Below are 6,444 nucleotides of genomic sequence, written 5' to 3'. Positions count from 1 at the left end.
ATCCTCCCGTGCACAAATTGAGCACGGGAGGTAGGCTGGCCTAAATAATGGCGCTAAGCCTGCTTCAGGCCTGGGTCAGGGTAGGCTTTAGGGGACCTGTGGGCCCATTTCCTTGGTGGCACACCATGGAAAGAGCCCACAGGTGCCCTCCCCAAGCCCCAGGGACACCAGCACCCCCACCAGACGGACAGCGGAGGATGTGGGACTCCATCCCAGGTAAGTGGAGGTAAGTACAGGATAGTTTTTTGTTGAATTTTTTAAAGTGCCATAGAGGGCCCTGAAATGGGCCCCCATACATGGCACTGGATACAAAGACCATGCCCCTGTGCTGGCCATTGGGGTGGTGGGCATGACTCCTGTCTTTTATAAGACAGGAGTCATGTGGAATGGTAGGTTTAGCGTGAAGAAATGATGCTAATCTGGTTAGAGTCATCTTTTTTGTCTCTAACCAGCCTACTGTCATTTTTTACCGCTAAACCCCCATCTCCCATACCGCCACCCAACCTGGCTAACATCATTCTCTATGATGTTAGCCCACCCTTTGTGCCTGCTTGCGCCATTCCATTAATATGATGCCCGGCCGGCTTCTTGTAATGGTGCTAGCCAGCGGTAAACTTTTTCACGGAAAACTGCATTAGCTCAGTTTTGCGTGAAAAAGTATAAATATGGACCTAAGTAACTTGCCCAGAATCACAGGTTGTTAGGCCGACGCCGTGGCCTGAACCGAGTTCCCCAGCTCCAAAACCAGCAACTTTGGTTGTGCCACATCCTCTCGTGTCCTGTAGCCTTTTGATAGTTCATCTGATGCTTTGGCTTTCAGAGACAAGCCAGGCTACTGACTCAGCTCTGTAGGAATCTTCTGCCTTTCATATTTTTTTATTAAATTGGTGCAACAACACTAATATTTACATATCCTACTCTCCCACCTGAGTGCATTACAAGTATCTGGAAGAGACTGAAACCATGCCTGTGATGTGCACAGTTCATTTTTACTATTTCCACTAATGAATTCTTCACACAGTGCCTTCACTGAAGTCACCCAGCGCATGTTTTCCAAGTCCCTTTGCCTACTCCACTTCTCTATCAAAGCGCACAAAATGTGGCCATCTTTCCTGTGGTCGGTGCCTTTTGGAAAGCATTCCAGGGGTCCCAGTCTTAGCCCAGCTTTTCTTCCAGACTCCCTTGAAAGTGGCCCCAGCATCACTCGTGAATGTTAAAGTTAAAAAAAGCACAGATTTTTCAACAGTCCCAGAAATAACACTCAGGTCTGCGCAAAGGAAACCATTGCACATACAGAAACATCCAATCTCTGAATGAGATGAGTTTACACTCAGTTCGAAGGTTTTTAACCAGCTGATAGATACTTTTTTTGTCTACTACTGATGAAGACTACCAACTTTTAATAATTTAGGGGGCATATTTATGAGCCCCTAGCGCCACCTCGATCCACACTACCGTAATTTATTTTGACGTTAATGTGGCCCAACAAGGCAGAAATCCTTCACCGTATTTACAGAGTGGCGCAATGCATGCATTGTAAACTCTGTAACCCTTTGCGCTGCATTATGCCTATACCAGGCATGATGTATGCAAAGGGAGCGTGCCCCCATTAGGGGGGCCGAAAAAATGGCACAAGGAAGATTTCTTTGCGACATTTTTACCGGCACTTTTAACACCTACTCAGAGCAGGCGTTAAGGGGGGGCTTCCATTGTTTGCAATGGGACCCTGTACTCTGCAGGAGTGGCAGCAAGATTTTGGCACTACTCCTGCAGAGTATATCAATAGTGTCACATTGAATGACACTATTGCCCCCTACCCTGGGCTATGGTGCACCAGATTTTAAATACGGCGCACACATGGTGGTGGTAAGGGGCACTAAGGAGTGCAGGGAAAGTGGCACTGCACTTGGTGCAGCGCCACTCTCCATAAATCTGCTCCTCGGTCTGTTTGCCTACCCCAAATGTTGGTGCCTGTTAATGAGTAAATAAACAGTAAGTAAACTGAAAAAGGCAGAGGCACGTTCTCTAGTACTGACCTGCCATGAGCACTTTGGGTTTGGTGGAATGTGCGCATTAGTTCAGAGAAATTTAGAAGAGAGCCTCCGCCATTCTGAAACCTTTTAGTGACCTAGTGATGGTCTCTTCTAAAACTGAATACTATACAGATTGAAATCATATGCTCCAAGTATTTGTTATAAGAACACCTAAATAAACTACATAAATGGGGAAATAACTACCTCACCCTTCGTCCAGGCCTCAGGACTCCTAAGAAAATGACTAAAAGACACACTGGTCCTGAGACCTGGGGGCTTGAACTCGCATGCACAAACTCGATTAGGCTACCAGGAGAATCCCTGTGTGCCTCACCACTACTGGGCATGGCATGGTAAAAGTAAAGCAAGGATATTATTTTAGGATTTAAGGGTGGATATGTAATTGTGGCATAAGGGTTTGTTAAGGATACCTAAAAAGATTATTTAAAAAAAACAAAAAACTCAAAACTTTATCAAGTTATGGTAATTTATTCATATTTAGATGTTACATATTTTAAGATTAGCATAAAGGTATTCATTGTTAGACCTGACAGCCTTAGGGTGGTCATTCCCCAACTTTTTGCATGCCTTCCTTCACGTTTCTGAAACAGTTTTTGCTGGTTTTATGACTCTGTGTACTTTACCACTGCTAACCAGTTCTAAAGTGCATTTGCTCTCTCCCTTAAAACAAGGTGACATTGGCTCATACCCAATTGGCTTATTTAATTTACTTATAAGTCCCTAGTAAAGTGCACTACATGTGCCCGGGGCCTCTAAATTAAATGCTACAAGTGGGCCAGCAGCACTGCTTGTGCCACCCACATAAGTAGATCTTAACCATCTCTCATGCCCGCCTTTGCAAGCCCTGTGTATTTAGTTTCACTGCCACTTCGACTTGGCATTTAAAAGTATTTGCCAAGCCTTAAACTCCCCTTATAAGTCACCCTTAAGGTAGGCCCTAGGTGACCCATAGGGCAGGGTGCTATATAGGTAAAATGCAGGGCATGTAAATTTTTGGTTTACATGTCCTGGTAGTGGAACACTCCTAAATTCGTTTTCCACTACTGTGAGGCCTGCTCCTTTCATAGGATATCATTAGGGCTACCCTCATATACTGTTTGAGAGGTAGATTCTGATCAGAAAGGGGTAAATAGGTCATATTTAGTATGGCCAGAATGGTAATACAAAATCCTGCTTATTGGTGAGGTTGGATTTTATATTACTATTTCAGAAATGCCACTTTTAGAAAGTGAGCATTTCTCTGCACTTAAAATCCACCTGTGCCTTACAGCCTGTCTCCAATCCACATCTGGACAGGGCTAGTTGACAGGTGCCTTGTGCATTTCACTCATACAAACACAAACACTGGATACTCAGTCACCCCTGCACTCAGCTGCATACTGAATGGGTATTCCTGGGCTGGAAGGGTGGAGGGCCTGGCACTTACATTTCAAAGGCTAGTGACCTGCCCTCACACAATGGACTGCCAAAACCCCTACTGGGACCCTGACAGACAGAACTGTAATGAAAGGGGACCTTGTGCACTTTAAAACCACTCTTTGAAGTCTCCCCCACTTCAAAGGCACTTTTGGGTATATAAACTGGGTCCCTGACCCCACCAACTCAGACACATCCTGGGACAGACACTCTGAACCAGATCCTGCAACCTGCCAAGAGGCTGCCCAAAGGACTCCCCTCCACTGCTTCGCTGTGAAGGACTGCTGCCTTGCTTTTGCCTGCTGCGTTGCTAGCCTCTGGCTCTGCTGAGAAGTGGTCTCCAAGGACTTGGATTGAGCTTGCCTCCTGTTCCTGAAGTCTCAGTGCCAAAAAGACTTCTCCTCTTCAAAGAAGCTCCTTGTGCAGCGAAAATTGACACACAGCCTGCCGGAAATGACTTACAGCCTGCCCAGCGGTGAAAGAATCGCTGCATTGCCGAACTGGAACGCCGCAGTCCGGCTTCCCAAGTGGGGATGGACGCAGCGGCTGCATTGCGACCAGAGCTTCGATGCACAGCCATACCGTATCGACACACAGCAGAGCCGGACCGACGCACCCCGACTTCCTGCATGAGGAAGCGCTGCAGCGCCTGCGCGTGACATAAACTCAGACGCATCGCCATACCAGATCGACGTAGCACCTGTGACTTCAGCTGGCACGCCCAGGATTTCCACGCATCGCCCCTGGGCATCAAAAGACCCCGCATCGCAGTGAGGATCCAAGACTGCGCACCGGAGATCGATGCCAAGCCCTTGCAGCGTGGGAAGAATCGATGTATCGTCTGTGCGCATCAAGAAATCTGACACACACCTTCGCCTCCTCTGCAGTCTACGTGCATGTACGTTTGACGCATACCAGGTACTTTGTGATAACAAGAGACACGTGTTGATTTTTAAGAATTTAGGACACTTCTTATTATTGCAAAGGTGATATTTCAACTTGTGATTATTGAATCTCTATCGTTTTTTACCTTAATTTTACTAGATACATAGCATTGATTTTTCTAAATCTATGTGGTGTATTTTTGTACTGTTTTCATTGTGTTACTGCATGATTTATCGCTCAAATACTTTACACATTGCTTTCTAAGTTAAGCCTGACTGCTCAGTGTCAAGTTACCATTGGGTGGGTACAGGATAATTTGGATTGTGTGTGACTTACCCTGACTAGGATTGTGGTCCCTACTTGGACAAGGTGTATACCTCTGCCAACTAGAAACCCCTTTTCTAACATTGGTGATCAGTGGTGAGGGTAGGACTTGTGTTTGTGCAGTAACATACAATAGCTACATGTACACTACCTACCCACAGTTAAAGGTCAACTTGATTGTTTCTCTTTTTCTGCCATTTTGATTTTCCTGCTTGATACTTTCCCCTAATCCTCAAACAACATGTCTCTGGCTGGGTCTCAAGGAGGAGCTGGAGAATTTGACCCAGCCAAGCTGGAGACATACACTGTTAGCCAGCTGAAAGGGTTCTGCAAGGGGATGGGAGTACCTACCCAGGATGCCTCCAAGAGGGCCTGGGCAGAGGCCCATTCACAGGAGAATGTTGAATTGGGGGAGCAAGAGAAGTGCTTTCCAGAGGATTTGCCACCAGCAGTGGGAGATGTCACCCCTGTAATTGTGCCCCTGCTAAACCAGGGAGCAGTGTCTCTAGTGATGGCCTGACCACAGAGGAAAGGAGGGAGGAAAGAGAATTACATTTGCAAATGGCAAGGTTAAACATGGAGGCAGAGGAAAGGAAAGCTCAGAAAGCGGCAGAGGAGAGGAGAGCTGAGGCTTCAGCTGAAAGAGCCTTGGCTGAAAAGAAACTACTTCTGGCTCATGAACTGAGGCTAAAGGAGCTGGACCTCATGTCTAGGCAGTCTGAGTCCAGCAGTGATGATGGCAGCATCCACGCAGGACCTGCTGGAGAAAAGGAGGTTCGTATGCCCAAAGAAGTGGTGCCAGGTTATGTGGTGGCAGATGACATGGACAAATGGTTTGCTGCATATGAAGTTGCACTAAGGGCCCATGGGGTTTCTGAAGATCAATGGGTAGCGGGTCTGTGGAAACATGTTCCAGTTGTTGGGAGGGACACACTCCTCACATTAGACCCAAAGGATCAGAACATTTACCTGCACATGAAAGCCATTTTAATTGCCAAGTTTGAGCTGACCCATGAGAAGTACTGTCAGAGGTTCAGGGACAGCACCAAACTCTCCACACAGACTTGGGTAGACCTTTTTGATTTTTCCAGTAAGGCACTGAATGGATGGGTGCGGGGCTGTAAAGTAAATGGTTATGTGGAGTTGTATAATGTGATCCTGAGAGATCATATGCTCAGCGTTTGCTTTACTGAGTTGCATCAGCACTTGATTGACAGTAAGCTGACTGATCCTAGGAAGCTTGCTAAGGAGGCGGACCTCTGGGCTAACACCAAAGTGTCCAAAAAGGTATCTGAGGGGACACCCACAAAGGTGGTCAGGGTTCCCATCAGAAGAAAGAGGGGGGAGAAAAACTGAAAAATAAGGAGTTCTCAAAAGGCCCCCAAAATAATTCCCAGGAGGGTGTTGGTAACCAGTCCCAACCGGATTCTGAAAAGAAGCCAGGGTTCTTTGTCAAAAATAAAGGGAGGTTTGTACCCCAATGCTTAGAGTGCACCAAGTATGGTCACTACAAGGGTGACTCCAAGTGTCCAAAGATGGCACAGCCCCACTTGAGGGCAGAAACCTGGGTTGGCTAGAGTAGCACTCAGGGAAGAGGTAGTCCCAGATAGCTTTGGGGAGCAGATAGAGGTAAGCCTAGTGTCCCTGGGAGATGAGGAAATTGTGCCAAATGCCCACATGCCTGCAAATACGTCCAAGTATAGGCAGTGGGTCACCATTAATGGGCAAAGGGTGGAGGCTCTGCGTGACACAGGAGCCAGTATGA

The sequence above is a fragment of the Pleurodeles waltl genome, chromosome 7, assembly GCF_031143425.1.
Source record: "Pleurodeles waltl isolate 20211129_DDA chromosome 7, aPleWal1.hap1.20221129, whole genome shotgun sequence".
Lineage (NCBI taxonomy): Eukaryota > Metazoa > Chordata > Amphibia > Caudata > Salamandridae > Pleurodeles > Pleurodeles waltl.
This window is presented reverse-complemented; position numbering follows the sequence as displayed.